This window comes from Natator depressus, chromosome 13 (assembly GCF_965152275.1).
Source record: "Natator depressus isolate rNatDep1 chromosome 13, rNatDep2.hap1, whole genome shotgun sequence".
NCBI classification, from domain to species: Eukaryota; Metazoa; Chordata; order Testudines; family Cheloniidae; genus Natator; species Natator depressus.
In genome coordinates, this window is record NC_134246.1 from 11506667 (window position 1) to 11529729 (window position 23063).

At 45.3% G+C, this 23063-nt stretch overlaps 1 long non-coding RNA gene across 1 annotated transcript; it reads right to left on the reverse strand.

Annotated features, from left to right (window-relative positions):
• Positions 1-9983: 9983 nt before the first annotated feature.
• LOC141997232 (uncharacterized) lies at positions 9984-22631 on the reverse strand. The gene is made up of 2 exons (XR_012641694.1): positions 22579-22631; positions 9984-12625 (listed from the first exon to the last, which is right to left on the reverse strand). It is a non-coding gene; the product is annotated as an uncharacterized LOC141997232 (long non-coding RNA).
• Between the last annotated feature and the right edge of the window lie 432 nt (positions 22632-23063).

The window sequence follows — 23063 nt, forward strand, 5'->3', positions numbered from 1 at the left end:
CCCAGGATGATCTGACATCCTGATTATATTTTCTAGGTATTTTTTATGATGAAATTGCTGACAACAATTAGTAAAACAATATTTCCAAAATGGACACTGTCTATTAATTGGGGCAGGTCCTTGAATGTCTTGCAGCCACTTTGCACTGCAACACTGGTGTACTTTGACTGTGAAATCTGAGCATATGGCCGAGGACAGATTATCCCAGTGTAAGGATAGGTCTAAAATAAGGTCTTCAGAATCAAATCCCTTCCTTGTTGTTGGCCCAGCAGAGAAGTGGGAGCATGGTTCAGTTGGGACGCAACTCTGCTAAGCTGATCTTTGGCTAGGTGCTCAACCTTTTGTGAGCCAATGTAATATAAAGCAGCCTTCAGGCTGCTCTACTGTTGCACATGATCAGGTGTGTGTGCGCGCAGAGCTGCACTGGGATGATGGCATTGCAAGAAACAGCTATATACCAGCTTTGCATGCCACCCCTCGTTTCCCCCTGTGCATTTTGGGCGTATGTGAGGATCTGGCCCCATATTTCTCAATAAAAAAACATGAGTGCTTATTCAGGTGGTGGTTTCTTTGTGATGGCACCAGCAATCCAATGGACCAAGAGATCCAGGCCACCAACCCACAATCAGCTTGAAAATCAGCTGGTAATGACCAACCTGGGCTGAACTTGAACAGCTGACCAAGGGAGAAAAATGTGACCTCTTATTACCAATCCCCTTAGCTATCCAGTTATCCCAGCCCAATTCTTCATTTGGGGTTATTAATAAAAGTCTTCATTATGTTTGGCTGTGAATGGACTTCATGTATTATTCAATCATGACTATTTTTGTTTGAGTTTCATGTATATTTATGCTTCATCTTTCCTCTAATAGTCAATGCAGTTTTATAATTTTTAACATTTGTTTGTAAATTGGAGTCCACCATTCAGCAAAGTGCTGTTATTGCACTGAGTTAGTTGGTCCTGTATAATGTAGATGTAGCAAGTATTTGATTTTTATTTATATCTAACTTCTCAGATAATTACATTTATATTTTCTCTTCCTACATTTTTATTTGTGCTACTAAATTTTCCTGGGTAACACACTAACGGTAAAAAGACCATATACTCCTAATTAAAATATTTATCAATGCTAACTAGAAATAAGTACTAATATCTTTTAAGGTCCTTACAAAAATAAAGCCCCTTTATAGCTTTTAGATAATTATTTTTTAAACCGGCACAAAAGTCATTCCCAGGCGATGGTTTAATAAGATATTTCAGTCAAGCTCAGAACAATCTGGGAAAGTTTTCAAAGTAGAAAATGCATGAAAGTTCCCAATTAACAGGCAGGAACCGGAATTTTCAGATTAATTTCAGTTTCTTACTTATCTTGGCACTCCATTAAAATAACTACATTTGCTTTAGTAGAGGAGAGATTGATTAGACAGGAATCATAGAATCATAGAATATCAGGGTTGGAAGGGACCCCAGAAGGTCATCTAGTCCAACCCCCTGCTCGAAGCAGGACCAATTCCCAGTTAAATCATCCCAGCCAGGGCTTTGTCAAGCCTGACCTTAAAAACCTCTAAGGAAGGAGATTCTACCACCTCCCTAGGTAACGCATTCCAGTGTTTCACCACCCTCTTAGTGAAAAAGTTTTTCCTAATATCCAATCTAAACCTCCCCCATTGCAACTTGAGACCATTACTCCTCGTTCTGTCATCTGCTACCATTGAGAACAGTCTAGAGCCATCCTCTTTGGAACCCCCTTTCAGGTAGTTGAAAGCAGCTATCAAATCCCCCCTCATTCTTCTCTTCCGCAGACTAAACAATCCCAGCTCCCTCAGCCTCTCTTCATAAGTCATGTGCTCTAGACCCCTAATCATTTTTGTTGCCCTTCGCTGGACTCTCTCCAATTTATCCACATCCTTCTTGTAGTGTGGGGCCCAAAACTGGACACAGTACTCCAGATGAGGCCTCACCAGTGTCGAATAGAGGGGAACGATCACGTCCCTCGATCTGCTCGCTATGCCCCTACTTATACATCCCAAAATGCCATTGGCCTTCTTGGCAACAAGGGCACACTGTTGACTCATATCCAGCTTCTCGTCCACTGTCACCCCTAGGTCCTTTTCTGCAGAACTGCTGCCTAGCCATTCGGTCCCTAGTCTGTAGCGGTGCATTGGATTCTTCCATCCTAAGTGCAGGACCCTGCACTTATCCTTATTGAACCTCATCAGATTTCTTTTGGCCCAATCCTCCAATTTGTCTAGGTCCTTCTGTATCCTATCCCTCCCCTCCAGCGTATCTACCACTCCTCCCAGTTTAGTATCATCCGCAAATTTGCTGAGAGTGCAATCCACACCATCCTCCAGATCATTTATGAAGATATTGAACAAAACCGGCCCCAGGACCGACCCCTGGGGCACACCACTTGACACCGGCTGCCAACTAGACATGGAGCCATTGATCACTACCCATTGAGCCCGACAATCTAGCCAGCTTTCTACCCACCTTATAGTGCATTCATCCAGCCCATACTTCCTTAACTTGCTGACAAGAATACTGTGGGAGACCGTGTCAAAAGCTTTGCTAAAGTCAAGAAACAATACATCCACTGCTTTCCCTTCATCCACAGAACCAGTAATCTCATCATAAGAGGCGATTAGATTAGTCAGGCATGACCTTCCCTTGGTGAACCCATGCTGACTGTTCCTGATCACTTTCCTCTCATGTAAGTGCTTCAGGATTGATTCTTTGAGGACCTGCTCCATGATTTTTCCAGGGACTGAGGTGAGGCTGACTGGCCTGTAGTTCCCAGGATCCTTCTTCTTCCCTTTTTTAAAGATTGGCACTACATTAGCCTTTTTCCAGTCATCCGGGACTTCCCCCGTTCGCCACGAGTTTTCAAAGATAATGGCCAAGGGCTCTGCAATCACAGCCGCCAATTCCTTCAGCACTCTCGGATGCAACTCGTCCGGCCCCATGGACTTGTGCACGTCCAGCTTTTCTAAATAGTCCCTAACCACCTCTATCTCCACAGAGGGCTGGCCATCTCTTCCCCATTCTGTGATGCCCAGCGCAGCAGTCTGGGAGCTGACCTTGTTAGTGAAAACAGAGGCAAAAAAAGCATTGAGTACATTAGCTTTTTCCACATCCTCTGTCACTAGGTTGCCTCCCTCATTCAGTAAGGGGCCCATTTAACATCAAGGAATAATCTTGATGTTAAATGTTGAACATTATATTCACCCTACTTAACAGATTTTTGGTCCACAGTGGGGCAGAGAGTTGATAGCCTATCCTGAAGGATAAAAGCTGGGAAGTCGTTTATATGTAGAGGCTTCAAGTTTTAGTGGAGCCAGTCAAAAACAGGGAAGCTTTGGCTGGCTTTAGTTTTCCTGGGGTAGAACATCTTTTCCCTACCCTGCTGACCCAAGAATATTAATCTTCCATGTGATAACACTTTACAGATAGAATGTTCGAAAGAGCCTAAGGAGTCAAGGAGTCCATGTCTGATTAAAGTTCAATGGCAGTTGGGCGCTTAGCTCCCATTAGCCTTCTTAGAAGATCTCAAGCCTAAAAGTTGCATCTGAAGGTAAATAAAAAGAGATAAGAACGGCCATACTGGGTCAGACCAATGGTCCATCTAGCCCAGTATCCTGTCTTCCAACAGTAGCCAATGCCAGATGCTTCAGGGGGAACGAACAGAACAGGGCAATTATCTACTGATCCATCCCCTGTCATCCAGGCTCAGTCATTCTGGCAGCCAGAGGCTTAGGTAGGGGCACACAGAGCATGGGGTTATGTCCCTGAGAATCTTGGCTAGTAGCCATTGATGGACCCATCCTCCATGAACTTATCTAATTCTTGTTTGAACCCAGTTATAATTTTGGCCTTCACCACATTCTTTAGCTACGAGTCCCGCAGGCTGACTGTGCGTTGTGTGAAGAAATACTTCCTAAAGTTTGTTTAAAACCTGCTGCCTATTAATTTCATTGGGTGACCCCCCTGGTTCTTGTGTTATGTTAAGGGGTAAATAACACTTCCTTATTCACTTTCCCCACACCATTCATGATATATTAATTACTACAACTTCTGAACTTTGGGTGGGTTTGTTAATCAACTCCAAGCCTAAACCCTGATCCTGCAAACTCTTACATACACATTTAATTTATGCACATCAGTAGTCCCATGGGACCTTTTGTGTGTCTAAAGTTCAACATGCTCATAAGTGTCAGCAGTAGTGACAACCCCTGAGTTCATGGCTAAAATGGTTACGTGATGAGTAAATGTGCTGACTGAATCATTAGACTGTTCACTCAATCAAGGATTCTTGCATATTTGGGCTAGTTGGCTGAGATTTTCCAAGCCATCTACAAAAACTCCTAAATAGTCCATCTGTGCAAGAACCCATGACTGAATGAACCATCTATAATGACCCAGTCAGAATGCTTACTGATCACAAAACTGTAAGGAAAATGCTGTAAAAATCATCTGTCATTCTCAGGCTGGTGGTGAGACACACAATAGCAGCATGTCTCTCAGAAGCAAATGTAGGGGGATTCCACCTGCACTCCCTTCTCAGGTAAAACTCCCATTGCTATCGATGGGATTGTGCCCTAAATCCGTGCATTTTTAACCCTTGTTCAATTTTGAATGGGATATTCTTCCCCCAATTTTCCACTGGATTCCCATTACAGACTGAGCACTGGCAACATTTCAGACTAAACAACACAGATGAATTCGCTTGGCTCTGAGGAAAATGTTTCTGTCAAAAGCTAACTTATGCTACCCTTTTCCCACCTGTTAATGGGGAGCTTATATTATAGAGACATTTTCCTTTTATATTTTTGCAGCTTATTCAAAAAACCTTTTATGATCTTTTACAATCATACTGATGAAAACATCACTCCAAAATGTTGTGGTCTTCACAGCCGTGTCTTTTGCCTTGTAGATTATAGCCATTATTAAGTGAAGGGATTGAAAAGTAATGTTGAAACCCATAAATATTTTGCGGGTAATTTACAGAGTTTAGGGCTTTTTGAAAAAATTATTTTGTATAAACACAATTTAATCTCAGGCTGAAACATTGTATAAATGTTTCAGAACAGAGCAGGTCCTGAAATGTATTAGTATAAACTCATAGGGTATGTCTACACTGCAGTTAGAAACTCATGGCTGGCCAGTGCCAGCTGACTTGGGCCAAGGGGCTCTGGCTAAGGGGCTATTTAACTGAGGTGTAGATATTTGGGCTTGGGCTGCAGCCCAACCTCTAGGACTCTCCCACTTCACAGGGTCCTAGAGCCCAGGCCCCAGCCTGAGCTCAAAACATCTGTACTGCAATTAAACAGCTCCTTAGCTCGAGCCCCGTGAGCCCAAATCAGCTGGTATGGGTCAGCCAGGGGTTTTTAATTGCAGTGTAGATGTACCCCTAGAAGCACAAGTGCCAAACAGTGATGAGTTGCCAAAATTTTAACAACCGGTTCCCTCCTCACCCCACGAGGGGGTTGTGGACTGCCCCCGCCCTCCGGGACTCCTGCCCCATCCAACCCCCTGCATTCCTTGACGCCCCCCGGGACCCCTGCCCCATCCACCCCCCTCCCCTGTCCCCTGACTGCCCCCAGAACTGGGCAGGAGGGTCTCATGGGCCACCGTAGTGGGTGCCCACCACTCCCCGCCCCTAAGAGCCAGAGGGACCTGCTGGGGGGCTAGGTGGGGAGACCCAGTGGTGCTTACCTGGGGCGGCTCCCAGGAAGCATCCGGCAGGTCCCTCTGGCTCCTATGGGGGGGGGGGTAGCATAGCTAGGGGGGAGCAGGGGGAGCGGCCGCTCCCCCCACCGATCACATCAAAAGTGGCACCTTAGGCACTGACTCCCTGGGTGCTCTGGGGCTGGAGCACCCACGAGGAAAATTTGGTGGGTGCAGAGCAGCCACCAGAGGCTCCCCATCCTGCACCCAGCCCCAGCTCACCTCACCTCCGCTCTGCCTCTTCCCCTGAACGCACTGCCCTGCTCTATTTCTCCGCCCCCCCCGCCCCCCGGCCAGGTTTCCTGCAAATCAGCTGTTTGCGCGGGAAGCCTGGGAGGGCTGAGAAGCAGGTGGCGGCTTCGCGCTCAGGTCCAGGGAGGCAGAGGTGAGCTGGGGCGGGGAGCAGTTCCCCTGTGCGCCCCCCGGGTTACCTGCTATGGTGCAGGCGGCCCTCCTCGCACCCCCCCACTCCCACCCCAGCTCACCTCCGCTCTGCCTCCGCCTCCCTGGGCCTGAGCGCGAAGCCGCCGCCTGCTTCTCAGCCCTCCCAGGCTTCCCGCGCGAACAGCTGATTCGCGGGAAGCCGGGGGGGGGGGGGGGGCGCGGGGGGCGGAGAAGCAGAGCGGGGCGGCGCGTTCAGGGGAGGAGGAGGAGGAGGTGGAGCGGAGGTGCGGTGAGCTGGGTCCGAGCGAGGAGCTGCCGGTGGGTGCTTTGCAAATTTTCCCTGTGGGTGCTCCAGCCCCGGAGCACCCACAGAGGCGGAGCCTAAGGCGCCACTTTTGCCCGGTTGTTAAAGTTAGAAGCCCTTTTAACAACCGGCTCCAGCTCACCACTGGTGCCAAATCCTGTATTTCTTACTCAGCTGGCTACCCCTATTGCAAAATTAGGAGCCAAGGCCGAAATATTCAAATCTAGACACTGATTTGGGGTTTCTCAACTTCCAGGTGCCCAGCCTGCTACACCTTTAGGGTATGTATGGCCTGCAGCTGGGAGCGCGTCTCTGAGCCCATGGGGGACAGACTTTTGCTAGCGTGCTAAAAACAGCAGCATGGACATTGTGTCACCAGTGTCAGTATGGGCGAGCCACCGGGTACAAGCCACCCTGAGCCTCTATGTCATCACCTGTGTGTTAGCTCAACCAAAGCTAGTGCGTGTCTGTCCACCCGGGATGGGAGGCACAGCCCCCGCTGCAGTGCGGACATATTCTTAAAGCCCCAGTGGTCAAATGTGAATGAGTAGCATTTCGGAAGATCAGAGGGAGCATGTCAAAATGGAGACACCCAAAATCAATGGTCCCTTTTGAAAACTTGCTTGGAGGTTTGCATTGGAATTTCAAAGGATCTCCCAAAACTGGGTGACTGGCAACAAAATGGCAGATGAAATTTAATGTGGATAAGTGCAAAGTAATGCACATTGGAAAGCATAATCCCAACTATACATATAAAATGATGGGGTCTAAATTAGCTGTTACCACTCAAGAAAGAGATCTCAGAGTCATTGTGGATAGTTCTTTGAAAACATCCACTCAATGTGCAGTGGCAGTCAAAAAAGCGAATAGAATGGTGGGAATAATTAAGAAGGGGATAGATAATAGGACAGAAAATATCGTGTTGCCTCTATATAAATCCATGGTACGCCCACATCTTGAATACTGTGTGCAGATGTGGTCACCCCCATCTCACAAAAGATATATTGGAATTGGAAAAGGTTCAGAAAAGGGCAACAAAAATGATTAGGGATATAGAACGGCTTTCCTATGAGGAGAGATTAATAAGACTGAGACTTTTCAGCTTGGAAAAGAGATGGCTGAGGGGAGATATGATTGAGGTCTATAAAATCATGACTGGTGTAGAGAAAGTAGATAAGGAAGTGTTGTTTACTACTTCTCATAACACAAGAACTAGGGGTCACCAAATGAAATTAATAGGCAGCAGGTTTAAAACAAATAAAAGTATTTCTTCGTACAACGCACAGTCAACCTGTGGAACTCCTTGCCAGAGGATGTTGTGAAGGCCAAGACTATAACAGGTTCAAAAAGAACTAGATACATTCATGGAGGATAGGTCCATCAATGGCTATTCGCCAGGATGGGCAGGGATGGTATCCCTAGCCTCTGTTTGCCAGAAGCTGGGAATGAGTGATGTGGGATGGATCGCTTGATGATTACCTGTTCTGTTCATTCCCTCTGGGATACCTGGTATTGTCCACTGTCAGATGACAGGCTACTGGGCTAGATGGACCCTTGGCCTCAGCCAGTATGGCCATTCTTATGTTCTTATGATACAAGCTGTAGGGCCAATCCTGCTCCAATTTTTATAACTGTCTTCAAAGGTGCCAGACTGGTCCATTTACTATCTCAGTGTGACTGTCACAAGTATGGTAATACAAATCAACTGCTGACAGACTTTATACTTGCAGAGGACTGTGATGGCCCATTGTACCCATGGAAGTTTCTTGTCACTTTTAAATCTCTTCTTAAACAAAGTCATAGTTCTCAAAAAGCCATCTCAGAGAGGGAGAGTAATATTTTCCCAACAATTATTGCAATCAGTGTAGCTATACAGCAACAACATATACCAAGGGTGGCCAAACTTACTGACCCTCCGAGCCGCATACAACAATCTTCAGAAGTTCAAGAGCCAATGCGCACCTGCCAGGGCTTGGGGCTTCAGCCCCACTCCTGCTGAAGCCCTGAGTTCAGGTAGGTGCACCCCTCAGGGCTCGAGCCCCAAGACCCCCCTGGGGAGAAGCCTCTACCCCACCACCCCACTGCAAGTCAGAGGTCCCAAGCTTCCCCGCTAAGTCTGGTAGGTGGAGAATGGGCGGGGTGTGAAGGGCTCTGCAAGCCGCACTTTAACTATCAAGGAGCCGCATGTGGCTCACGAGCCATAGGTTGGCTACCCCTGATATATACAATATTAATAATCTTGGCAAACATTTTATTTAAAAAAATAGTGTTTGAAAAACCTCTTGCTTTGAAAATTCAGTCGGAAATGCCACACAATTATTTTCATTTTCTCGTTGCTTGTGAGATTAATTGAAATTCATTGTTTTAGACTAATTCACATAGCAGCAATTACATTTACTCTCCTGTGACAATACACAGCAAATTAAAATGCTCAGCTATTAGGTAATTTCTCCTTGATTAAAGTGTAGGAGTGGCCAGAAAGCCATGGTCAACAGACTAATCAAGCAATATGAGAATGAAAACCCGTCTTTGATGTTCCAGAAATGCACGTGGCTCTACGGCTGTTTCAACTTAATTTTTGCCATTAACAAAATAAAACAGTGTGTTAGTGTAATAGCAAAGTAGGGCCTGATCCAAAGGCTGCTGAAGCAGATGAGGGGTCTTTCCAATGATGTCAGCGGGCTTTGCATTAGGCCTATATATAGGAGCACCAGAGAACAGAACAATTGTTCAGGCACATCACATTTTGTGCTTCGTATATGTAATTGGATTTGACTATCCGAGATCAAGGAAAGAAAGGATTTAAATAGACATCCCCTGCAAGGTCCAGATTCTTCAGCTAGTATTAATTTGATGGCCCTCCTTCATTGCATCATCATGATCTGTTGTTATTACTATCACCAGATACTCACTTGTGTGTGACTTTGGATGTCTTTGGATGGATGTTGCTTAGAAAAACTAAATGTTTCCATATTTTCCCATTACAATGCAAAACCCTTTATTTCCTGCATTGAACATGGAGATGTCTGAACATCATTATTCTTTATTGAAAGGATTTGTACACAGGGATAATAAGAAACCACCCTGCAAGAATTAATGCAAGAAACACACTACTGTTGGCCATGATCATGCATTAGTTAAGGGGCCACTGTCACTGTTTCCTTGTATCCTCCCATCCCCCATTTTAGTTGTCTGCATCCAACTATTGTCTCTTGTCTTGTATTTAGATTGTAAGGTCTTTGGGGCAATGTTATAGTGCAGGCTGTCCCGGCGCATCTGTGGTGGTCAGGTGTGGCAGCACAGGTGAGCCCTACCTTGATTTCCCTTCACCCCGGGGAATAAACAAGTACAAGCGGGTATCAAAGAGCATGGAGGGTCTTGTTTATTAAAAGACAGGCCAATACAAAGGATAATAAACCAAAAACCTTTGTCCCAGTGTCTTAGCTGGGACACAGAATCAGTCTTACTTTATTTATCCCACCATAGTCTACTGCTAGCTCTGTCCAGGCCCTTTACCAGCAGGGTTGTCTTCACTCAAGTCCCTTTTTTGGAGTCCAATCTTTTGCCACTAGCTGGGGAGAATCCTTCTCTGGAGATAGCGGTCAACCTGCCAACAGCAGCTCTTCTCAAGGACAGCCCATAGTTCCTGACTGGCTGGGCTTCCTGCCCCTGTTTTGGTGGAGATCCCTTCCATGGGACCAGGCCTTCCTGGTAGCATAGTTCTCCCCTTAAAGATCTCCTCTCTCTAAGAGCATAGGTGCTAGGCTCCTTCACCCAGTGAGCTCTCCTGCGGGCAGCTTGTTCTTAGAAGCATGTCTTCTCTCTAGAAGTACGTTCTCCCTGAGAGTACCTACCCTAACTAAGCTCAGGTAACCTTTTAACTAGGTCCATGGGTTTGTTTACCAATTAACCATTGAATAGCCACCTGGGTAGTCAATTACCCCCAGGTGGGGCTTCAGAAGGCAGTTGGGGACAGATTAGGCCCTGATTCCCCTAAAACAGGCCAGTCACCTTATGATGGGCAAGGACTGTCTTTTTGTTGTGTGTTTGCACAGCACCTACTCAGTGGGTTTCTGGTCCATAACTGGGGATTCTAGGCACTATGTAATACAAATAATAAACATTACAAATCATTTAAAAAAACACCATTCCTGTTTTCCTAATAATGTGTACTTTTATTAAAAATGAGGGGAAAAAATAAAATCTAAGTGTAAAATTCATCTCTCTTCAGAGAGTCAGCATCAAGCTCTGTGACCCATGTAAATTCTACCCAAATCCTCAAAGTTTAAATAGCACTCCCATGGTGTTAGATGTTTGTGCTGGCTTTGTGCACAGCAGTAAATTATACCCTGCATGTATATTTGTGAGAGTAAATATATTTAACTGAACATTAGCAGAAAGCAAACGCTAAGAGACATGGTCTGGTTGAAGTCAATTAATTTTAACATTCCAATGAATAATGGTAAAGATTTTTTTTAAAATATATCACCAGCTTTGTTTAATATATCACCTAGAGATTGCCTAGATTAATAGCTACTTACTACAAATAGGCTGGAGATGAGCCTCTTTCCACATTGAAGAGAATTTGGGTCCAATTCTATAAGCGACCCATGTCTGGAACACAAACTGATGTCAGCGGGATGCTTGTGGAATGGAGCCCTTCTGTGTTTAAAAACTGAAGGCATCATCCTCAGCATGAATGGTTCCTTCGAGTGACAGAGCCCAAGGTCAGAAATGCTTTGGGGAAGGTGGCACACAAATTCAGTACTAACTATACCCATGGGCTCTGGTCTCCGGAAGCTGAGATCAGCTGACTGAACACATTTGCAGTAGCATCTGCAGTTGGATGTATTTTTGATCAAAGGAGGCCCTAACTGAGGCCAGGAGCGACCAACTTTCAATAGCAGGGCATGCACTTACATCACATACAGTAAGAGAAGGACAATTTTACCACCTATTCAAGATAAAGAACTTCTTCCACCATCTGTACCATCCCTCCTTCTTAAGGAGGACCTCCATTTTAGACCTGGCTGCCACCACTACACTAATCTAGAGCTGTGCCTCTTAATTATGCTGTTTCTATACCAGCGATGGGCATGGCACATGGAACTGGGAGTTCCACACAGAATGATTACTGGTTTTGACACAGCCATAATCATCAAAGTAAAACTGCAGGGCCAGATCCTGAGGTTTTCATTCAGTTTATACTCAGTGGAAACTGTTTGAATGAGGACTGAGTAAAAGCTAAGTATAGGCCATGGGGATCTGGCTCATAGGAAACAATGTTCTAGATTTTCAAATAGCTTGAACACACCATTTCTTCTCCAAAACGCACATGCAGTTGACTACCTAGTTTGTATATGCAATTATATCATTTTTAAGTCCCGTTGCCATAATTATGTTTGCAAATTAGCTGTATATTAGCCACAGATTTGAGGCATGCAGTTGTACTCCTCCCCTATTTGAAAGTATGGCCTAATGTTTTGAGCCTATCATGTTATTGTCCTACAATATTATTTTCTTATGCTCTTCATTCTGTGTCTTTCCCACGCCATGTTCCACATGTGGGTGCTGGTTGACAGGGAGTCATGCCAACATCTCAGATCTAGGAATAGGGATGACCATCGATCTCTTCCAAATAGTGTGTCTATATTTACAGCAAGTTCCAAGAAGCTCTTGTGCACTGTTCTTCTGGCCTGCTGGTAATACAGGCCGTTCAAGACTGGCTTTGTGTGTTTGTGTGAATTGGCCACAGCCTCTTCCCAAGAAAGCATAAAATGCTATAAAAGCCACACCAGCAAGTATAATACCAATTACCACCCTTGCTGGAGCCACCACGAGACAGAAATATAAATGACATCAGATACATACTCCACTCTTGTACTGAGGCCTATATCTGTATTTTATATTTGTATTTGGAATCCAATTTTGATCACTCTATATTCACCCAGCATGTTGTACCCACAGACTGAGGAAGAATGTCAGACAGAGAAAGAATTAGCTAGCTTCTTCTTCATCTATATCCAAAGGTTATAAGCAGCATTCACCCTCTAATTACAGCTACAAGTAACAGTCCTTCCAGTTATTTCTCTGTGTTTTTCCATTTTGAACAATTTACTTATTATTTTATTTTGATAGCTTTTAGAGCTACCACTGCAAAAGAGTGAGCAGTAGTCTCCAAACTGTTGTGGCTTAGCACAGCTGCAGATCTGAAAAAGAAAGAGACTGTTGAAATAAACACCTTGGACCAAATCTGGACATCTGTACTTAGTTTTTCTTTTGGGTAAAAAGTTTTCAAAAGTGCCTAAAGTCCCATTTTCCAAAGTGCCTAACTCCAATGGACTTTCAGGGAAAGTTAGGTGCCTAACTCACTTGGCAATCTTGAAAACCCCAACCCCGAAGTGCCGAAACCACTTTTGGGAATGGAAGTTAGAATTCTAAGTCACTTACCCAGGCAACATGTCCACTGAAGTTAAAAGCTGAGAGAGACTTTAAGATTGGGCCCACTATTAATTTTGTCAGATTTTCATGTAACACAAAAAGTAATTGTTTTGCTTAAATCTTGCACTCTGTCCACTTTTGTGAAACAGCAAAACCTTCATCTTTTTATTGGTCAAGAGTAGAATAGAAATGGATTGTTTTTTTAGCTGTCCAATTTGTAGCAATTATGTTTACTTTCCTGTAACAAAATAAACTGCAATCCCTAGCTGTCTGTTAATTTCTGCTTGACGAAGGCATGCAGCTGAATAGAAAGTGGGGCTCCAATAAACTGATGAAGAATAAAGTTTGATGTTACTGATGCATATAGATTTTTTTCTAGGCAGTAATTCAAATAGTAGCAACTGTTTGTGGAAAGTCTTTCTACAAGAGGGAAAAAGTGAATAGCAGGGAAAAAAATTTGAAGTGGCCATGCAAAAATCAGTCATGGACATCTGGACCACCCTTATTCATCTTAGGAAATATAACACTAGTTAAGCCTCCAAGTGAAAAGAATCAATTCCATATTCTGTCTTCAGCAGATCAAAGGTCCCCCTCTAAATTTCAGGCTGCCATTTACTCATAGAACTGGTATCTTGGTTCAGTACCTCACAAACCTCTGTGCTGCACCATGTCTGGGGCCCAATCCTTCAAACCCATACTGTCTGCCTGTCTATAGAAACAAGGTGGGTCTTGTCTCTCTAATATCCTGGGACCGACATGGCTAAAACTACACTATCTGCTTGTCTAGGCATATACCACTGTGATATCTGAGCACTCATTGACGATAATACAACCACTTCCCTGAGCAAAGTGACCCTACGATAACAATGCAGTAGCTAGGAAGAAAGGGAGGTTGTTTGGGGATATGGAAGAAGGTGGAAAAATGAGTAGAAGGAGACACAAAGGATAGCATCTATCTACGTATACAGCACACATCACCATAGTCTCTGAGCACCTCAAAATTATGACATTCCCACAGATAGGCCCCGATCCTGCAACTTCATCCTGGGCAGGTGATTGGGGCTCTGCGGCGCCCTCCCGCGCAGATCCAGTTGTAGGTTTGGGAGCCTACATTTCCCTCTCTTCAGAGTTCAGGGACTAGACTCTGTTTTTTCTGTTATCGATGGTGGTGCTGGTGTTATAGGGAGCAAAGAAATAGGTTTGGCGTTTGGGTCTGAAGGAGCTGTGGCTTGTGGTCACTCAGTGTCTCCTGGGAACAAGTTCCAGATTTGAAGGCCAATCACAGAGAAAGACCTCTCTCTCCTCTGTGCACAGCCCTGATTCCTGAACTGGGTAGTTCCATTGTTTCCAGCATAAAATTAAACTGTCTGAGATACTAAGCTTGACATACTGGCTTCTGTGCATGTAGAGCATCTCTGTTTTTTCCTAAGGATTTTGCAAACTTTCTACACATGCACAGTATGGTGGATAGACTTATAGCATGGCCTTATTTTGAAATACCTAAACTGTCATTGATGTGATGGACTATATTGGCTCCAAAGTACCAGTGTTATTAATGGGAAATTCAGCTTGATTTAAGGCTGAAATTTAGGGTTTTGTAAAAACAAGGTTTTACAAAATCTAAGATCAGTAGAAGTGTGTCCATATATATATTTTAAATTCCAATGAAAATAGGTTTTTTTCCCCCTTTCGACATTCCCTTTTAGTGCTTTTAGTCCAAACTCTGAGGCATTGGGCTAGTTCACGAAAAGGGCTATAGGATGTGAAACTGACTAGTCTATTTTCATCATCCAGGCTGGGTGAAATGCAAAAAGTAAATTTCAGAATTAATGGTCAGTAGTAGCATTTAAGGCGAAGTCCTGGCCCCACTGTAGTCAACGACAGAATTTACTGTATATAGGATTTTTCATCAAACATTTCACAATGGAGGTTAAGTATCATTATCCCTATTTTACAGATGGTAAAATGGAGACATAGAGGGTACATCGACACTGCAATAAAAGATCTGTGTCATGGCTGCAGCTGGCCAGGCTCAGCTGACTTGGCTTATGGGACTCGAGCTGCTGGGCTAAAAACTGAAGCATAGACATTCAGGTTTGGACTAGGACTAGAGCCTGGGCTCTGAAATCCCGTGAGGGAGGTGCGTCTCAGAGTCCAAACATCTACACTGCAATGTTTAGCCCCGCAGCCTGATCTCTGCAAACCCCAGTCAATTGACCTGGGCTCAGGCTTGATCTGCAGGTTTTTTATTGCAATGTAGATGTTCGCAGAGGGGTAAAATGAAGTATCCAAGGGAAGTCACACACCATGCCAGGAATAGGACCCCTGACTCTCCTTGCTGTTCCTTCTCTGTTGGACCATGCTGCCTCCTGATTTAGGCCCTTTTAGATTTGCTAATCTAAGGATTAAATATAACACAGGTAATGGTTTTTTTAAAAAATGCTTAAGGCCAGATTCACTGTTTAGCCTGGACAATGTTCCTTTAAGTCCAAAGAATCTATTGTACCAATAATCCAGATGGTAACAATCCCTAATAGACACCATTCAGTGCAGGAAGGACATACTTTTAGCAATTACAGAAATAGTGGACCACTTACAGATGGCAGTATTTAGCGGAGTTTGTTTGGGTAATCAGTCAGCTGTTTGGGGCAGTTGCTAGTTGTTACAGGGCAGCAAAGAAAGACACGCTGTACAGATGTGCAGAATGATCAGAGGTCCCAATGACTAATGCATACCCAGGAGCCAATGTATCAAAATAATCTATCAACCACTGCCCTCAAAATACAGCCCCCATCTTCTAGCCTGTTTTCCCTTTTGAAATATGCTTTGAAAATGCAATGATTGGTTTGAAGAATGGCAAGCGATGTGAAGCAGCAGAAATGCACACTATAAGTCAGTCACCCCTGAAAAGCTGATGAGAGACCACTTTGCTAATATTATCATCATTGAATGGCACAGTGGAACAAAACTCTGGATGTATAAGGACTGCAAGTATAAGACTCCCATTAAGGTTAAGCATAAGCTTACGTGCTTTGTTGAACAGAAACGGAAGTAAGCATGTGATGAAGTGCTTTGCTGAATTGGGGCATGAATGCATAATGGTCAATATACATAGGCCTCTGTAAGGACTGTTCTTATTCCTAGCAGAATATTACATGGGATGGGTCCATCCCAAGCAATGAACAGGTGCATATTAACACAGCTTTCAGAACAGACATGACTGCTGGGGCAATTTATGATGCTTTCCCGAAGTAGCTTGAATTTGGCTGGTGGCCTTTGTAATTTATCTTCACCAATATCGTTATGTGCCCTGAGAAACATTTTTCTTTCCGAATCTAAAAAAATTACCATCAGTTCAAGGAGCAGAAAACAACCCTTATTATAATGGCCCTGGACCCAGGACCACAGTAAGGTTTGGATTTTTAACATGCTCAGAGGTGTTTTAACAGCTGGCTTATGGTTACTACAGCCGCTGAGCAAACACGAAGGTTATTTTACCTTTCTTTATTGATGGCCCAGGCTCCATCTTATTTCCTCTCTCTGGGCAGACTGGCAGTGGCTGTGCTTGGAGCCACCAGGCCGCTCAGTCACTCTCACAAAGTGGTGCGACTGGTTCTGCTTAATTTTGTACTAAAGGCTGGAAAGGGACAAGAGTTGCATGATGATATGGAATGAATGCACAATTGTAATCTATCCATCTAGCCAAGGTATTTATATGGCACCCATTGCCTAGGTTTCTAGGCTTGGAAGAGGACGCTCATTAATAATGAGAACATTCTAGCCCAAGGAATAGACTGGATGTGCGGTATGTACATTTGTACTCAGCAGCAAGCCACATGTTGGCATAATGTTACTGCGGTTGTGCAGGCTACATTTATACCACTTCTGATGAGCAGGTTACTTGGAGATAGTCTCTCATCCCCCCACCCAGAGCTAGCAGTGCTGTGGATCTAGCCTTGGAATAAAACAGCCACTTTCCACTTTGTTATTCCCCCCCTGTGCCGTGTGTGAGCAAAAACCGAAGACAACTGGAGTTGCCACTGACCTCAAGAATCCAAGCCCCAGACTGGAGTAAAATGAGACCTGCTCTCTAAATTCTAATGAGGAATCAGGGGCTTTTTGGAGGTGTCAAGTGCTACAGAGTATGACTGCGCATCTCAGCTCTTCCATCGTCAGCAGGGGTAATTGTGACAATGAAAATAAACTTGGGATTCCAGAGATCATGGAGGAAGGAGATCTGACCGGTGTAGTGTAACCTCTGTGATGCTGCCAGCCATCTCCAGCTGAGAATCAGCATCTCTCTTTTACCCAGGTTTGCTGAGGAACAAGAAACTGGACTCCCCTCAGATTACATAAAGGCATGGGGTTGCAAAGTCAATGGGATTATTGGGGACTCAGCCCCTAGTTGGATAGAGCCCACTGTGAATGAAAAACTTGGCCCAGATTTGAACCAACAGCCCTCCTACCTCCTGTCCCTTTGCTGTAACCACCAGACCACAAATGTCTTTCCCACTCTCTGCTGTTAAGACGGAAGCTTCAGTTTTCAAGTTTGGAGAAATGTGGTGAGCTGAGGGCAGGAAGGATCTGTCATTCATGCAAAAACGTAGGCTAGAGTTTCCAGATATATTTTAATTTCAAATTTCTTTCTTTAATACCAATAGGGTCTGAGGGGCAGGAGAAGGCTCCTACTCCTGTGACTCTCACAGCAGTGGGATAGCTCCTCTCCTTGCTTTCCAAAGTGTCTGTTAAAACAAATGATATGCTTGTAAATTCCCTTGCCCTTTGGAAATCAGAGGCACCTTGCACAAAATGGGAAGCTGGCTCATTTTCTACCTTTTCTTGCTTTCCCAAAAAAGGAACCTTGAATTAATGTGCATTCCTGATAAAGGCAGTGATATAAATCACACCGGCTTGCTTTCACGTTGAGATGCGAAGCCAGTTCTCTGCAGTGTCCTGGAGGGCGCGTATTCTCAACAAGTTAAAATGAAATGAAATGAAACCTAAGAAAGTCACTCCTGGTGTGTGTGCTATGCAAACTGCTGTGATGATCTCTGAGGAGGTGAGAGAGCACATGAGCTTGATCTGCTTCAAATCTTTACTCTCAAACACTCGAGAGTCAATTATAAAATGTGCCAAGGGGGGAAAAAACGTGTTAACCTTTTCATTGTGTGTTTTTTTCCTCCTCATTGCATTTACATTGGCCTTGAAGAACTGGGACATATTGCAGATGGCTTAGGGTCTATAAATTCTTATTTGAACCATCACGAGCCAAGTATAACAGGTAGCAGTCCAGACTTGTCTAAAAAGGATAAACCCCAGCTAAGTGTGTAAATAATACTCTGGTGCTTTTTATCATATAAACACACACACTGAGCCAGCCAGGTACCCTAAAAGGCCTAGTCACATTTCTCTATTGTTATCTTATAAAGTGCATTAAGTATGTACACTGGGACTTTAGTGGGTATTATTTTTTAAAAGCTACCTCTCACTGAAAAGCTCAAACCAAACTAACAGATTGAAGTATTGTGACACTTATTTTAGGGAGCTCTGCAGTTGACCATTAGCTGACTAGACAATTATTCTCACTCTGCAGGTCAAAATATTCTCTCGCCTTTCAGGAGAAAGCCATGAGAAATTCACCTGCAGGATGTGGGGCCATCAAAGGGAATCTTATGTCACCACTAGTCTGCTGGATAATGTCATTTACTTTTACAGCACTATACAGGGGAAGGGGCAGGAGCAATGGGTGTTCTCTTGTGGTGTGAATCACGACAAATAAAGCACTTGTAACCTTGTGTTCCAGTTGGGAGAAATCCTGAGTCATCTCTACCCCAGTGTCCCAATGGAGAAAAAAACAACACTAGCTGCCTTAAGGGTGTTCTGAGAACTAATGAGTAAATGTTATCTGCTTTGCTTTGAAGATGAAAAGGGCTCTGTACATGCTAAGCATTTTAATTAGAGAATGAAAGAAATAGAATCTGCATCTTTTGTTTGTTTTCTGCACTGGGGAATCTCTGATACCCAAGAATTTCCCCACAGTTTCTGTTTGTTTTTTATCCCCTTTTTGGTCCCCATTCCCCAGGCCCTGCATCATGGCAAATGTGATGACAAGCCAAGGAGTGTTGAATGTAAATAACTCCCTCCAGAGTTTCTCAATGAGATTCTCTGCAGTTGCAGTCATAAGGGACTTGAGTATTTTTACTACAGATTCCTAGCTAGAAGGAGTTTATCATTCAGTTATAAACATTTATTATTGATTGAAACTTGACAAAGGAAGTCTCAGATTGGGGAAAGCCATTTTACAGACATTGAGAAAGATCACTGTGTTTGTATGTTAGCTCTGTCCAGCCACAAGGAGGAAATTTCACAAGTGACCCATCCATAATAGTCAACATTACTGGCATGAAGAGGAAGAGGCGAGAAAGATATTTTTAATTGTGCACGTTCAATAATTGTTTTGCTATGATTTGTAGTGAATGCCCAAACTTTTATTTCTTTGGGGCCCGAACTTCAAGGGCAGAGTTGCTACTGCTCATTGCCAGGGCTGGCTGGGGATGCAAAGTGTGTGGTGGAGGAGTCCCTCCATTCATCTGAGCAGAATTTTCAAGGCTGGAGAACTGGATAGCTCTAGATCCCTGGCTTTCCTCTTCTTTTGTATGCTGACCCTTCCACCCACCCACTCTACTTCCTTGCTGGGCTGGAGGGAGAGGGGAGAATACTTGGAGTTCCCAGACCAGGTTATTGCCCTGCAACTTGGGTTGTCATTTACCAGTGTAAAATGATACTAAATCAAAATGGTAGTGTCCTGCACCCACTTTGCACTGATGTCAATGACGACACAGGGTGCAAGGCAGTATGGGCATGCAAAGCAATGTCTACACCACAGGGATAATACTGACATAGCTAGGGTGCCAGCATAACCCTGTGGTGCAGATGCAGCCTACACCAATGGAAGGGGGTTTTCTATCAGTGTAGGAACACCACCTCCCCAAGCCCCTGTCACTAGGTCAACAGAAGCATTCTTCCATTGACCTAGCTGCATCTACACTGGGGGTTAGATCAGCATAGCATATCTATATATCATTCAGGGGTGTGGATTGTTCACACCCTTGAGTGACATAGCTATTTTAAGTGTAGGCCAGGCCAAACTAAGACTGAAGGCCTGATTCTCCATTGCCCTGCACCTTATATTGGCATTGACACTAGTACAGAGTGTGTAAAATGCTACTAAATCAGAATGGTGATAGTTTGAACCCACTTTGCCCTGGAATAAGGCAGTAAGGGACTATGGAGGATCTGGTTCCAGGGTCCCATTGGAACTATGGGGTCATTGCAATAATATACTTCCCTTGGCATGCTTTGCTAGTTCAAACTGGAATTTGTTCAGGGAAGTCCTATGGCCTGTTATACATCAGGTCAGACAAGATGATCACAATGGCCTCTTCTGGCTTTATAAATCTTGGACAACAGCATACATGGTCCAGACTTATATGATCACCAAAAACCAGCCACATTTATGTCATTCCGATAAGAAGTTAAACTGAAGTCCTGGCCATCTGCAGTAATTAAAGATTCCCCACCAACTTTAGGGAAGTTCAGACCGATGTCCTGGCAAAATTCCAACTAGGAGAACTATATTCTTCCTACCTAAAGCCTCCCTGCAGTTTTAGTTGGATATAGTATACTTCTCATCCTAATGTTATTGTGTGCTGTGGAACTGCTGCCATGCTCTATCCAGACATGTCTTCATTTGAATGGTTGCAGAAGTGATCCTTTAAAATAAAACGTGTATATCATTTTGTTATGTTTGCAAAGTCCTTCAGGATCTTTGGGGATGAAAGGAGCCATATGAATGAAACATTATTATTATTACTCTGTTTTATAATAAAGTCTTAGAGAATCTATGACGCGTGACGGTGATAGTTTTCAAACACCTGTGTAAGAAGCAGTTTTAAAATTGTTTTTTTAAAAAAATTACTGCCAAAATATCCCAAAAGAACTCTGACGGTAGTAAGACCATATTAGAGTCAGTTTAGAGAGTACATTGAAAGCATTGTATGTGAGAGATCAGATGCACAACTTAAAAGTGAGATGGTTGTTCTTATAAAGTTATTTGCACCGTAATTTTTCCAAAGTGATGTGTTTGTTTTTAGTTGAATGGAGTCCCAACAGTGGCACGTCAAAGCTGCTCCTTGCAAAATTGCTCCTTCTTCTTTAACATCATGGTTAGCTGGTTTGGATTTGTTTTTTTCTGCTAATGTGTTAGCTAAAAGATACAGCTGTGAGTGCGGTGATTTGGACTAATGACTGGGAGAGCCATTGTGAATTATTGGATTTTGTGACTTTGTGAAACAAATACAATAAAATAAACAAAAAGTGCTTGCACCACAAAATGGACTTTGTTAATTTATTTTGACAAGTGTAATGTAGTTTTAATGATTTCTGGTTGTACTTCAGATTACGACTTCATAGTAAAGGAACTGTGTGATATTTTGTTAAAGTAATGAAACCTTTAGTAATACGAAAGCTCACTACAGTAGCCTGAAGTCAGTGAAACCACACCTGTGAGCACAATTGGGCTCTAGGTTTTGCTCCCCTTATTCAGTCAAATAGTCTGGGATTACTATTGTCACTATGGGAAATCCAGGATCTAGCCCTAAACGTTCCCCAACCGTGGGGAGGAGATCGGCTCAGGACGATCAATATTTTGGTTTAAGCCTGATGAGCATGTGTATCTATTTCCTAAATATGGAAGGCTGTTTTATGTTTCAGTCTGGAAATGCGCACGGCTAAACCTCAGCCTTGGTGCAGACCCTGGAACGACTATTACACTCTCAGAGTCGCTATATCTTGGCCTCTCCCCCCTCACCTCTTCCCCCGATAGGTCACCCACTGTGTGACTGTAGCTAAGGGGTAGAAAATGTCTCCAGTCACACCTTTCCTCAACCGTTTGTGTCCGGCCCATTGCTAGTCACGGACAGAACGGAGGGGATTTGTCCGGGACGAGTTGAAATCCAGACTGGTGTTTTATTTCATGCCAAGAGCGGGTCCCAACCCACCGATCCACCCTGCGCTGTGCGGCTGGGGAGGGTCAGGAGAGGAAAGGGGGGGACCGGAGCTCTGGTTCAGACGCTTCCCCAAATGGCAGCGCCAGGCTGAGGCACTTTTGGACTGACCCTAAGTCAGTGGGAGTCTGACCACAGCCGGGGGCCCGGTCTCCAGGGCTCTGCCAGGGCCGTTTAAATGGCCTGGTCTCTGCTTGGTCAGCTCAGGGTCTCCCGATCCCACCGAGGGCGGCGGGCGAGTGGCCCGGCGCACGGGGATGGATTTCAGCCCGCCTCCTCCGGGGCAGCGCCGGGGGCTCGTTTGACAGCCCAACGCCTTCCAGCCCCGGGCGGCCGCTGCTCCTCTGCTCTCCCCTGCGCAGGGGGATCACGCCTCGCTCCTCCCTGCTGGCCACCAGGACACACCTCCCCCGCAGAGCCATCGCCCGGCCGGCGGGCGGGCTGCCCACCCAGAGCCCCCGCGCCTCTGTCCCGGCCGGGGCGCGCTCGCTCGGGCAGGAGAGACGCCCCGGGCCCCTTGCAGCCGGAGCTGCGGTCTCGGCTCGGCCGGGAGCGGGAGGCGGGTTGGGCCGAAGGCAGCAGAGCCCTGCAGGGAGCTGCGCGCTGCATCCCCCCCCCCCCCCCCGGTTTTTAAAAACGCGGGTGGAAAAACAAACCTGTGTCTGGCGTGGCGCCTCCCCTCCCAGCCCGGCGCGCTGCAGAAATGCCCCTTTGCAGCCGCTAGACCCTGGGGAGGTGGCGAAGCGGAAAAGGTGGGGGGCGGGCTGTTGGCAGGGGGAGGAGTTGGCCCGTCCCCAGTCACCCACGGGCCCTTCCGCGGGTGGGTGGGAGAGGCAGCCCTGCAAAGGGAAGGGGCGCGGCCCGGTGCGCAGGGGCGGACGGGCCAAGCCGGGGCAGATCTCTGTGCCTGGCTGGGGGCGGGGGAGGGGGGGAAGCGAGTTGCAATGTGCAGCGGCAGATGGGGTTAAGACGAGGAAGTCTCCACCTCTTCTGGCAGCTTGCAGCGGTAGCTGCCCAGCTCCGTCCGAGCTGTCAGCGGCGCGGGGGGCTCCGCCGCGCAGGCATTCCGGCGAAGCGGGGGCCGAGCGGCGGCCGCTCGGATCCGAGCCCTGCCGAGAGAGACACGGGGGTGGGGGTGTGG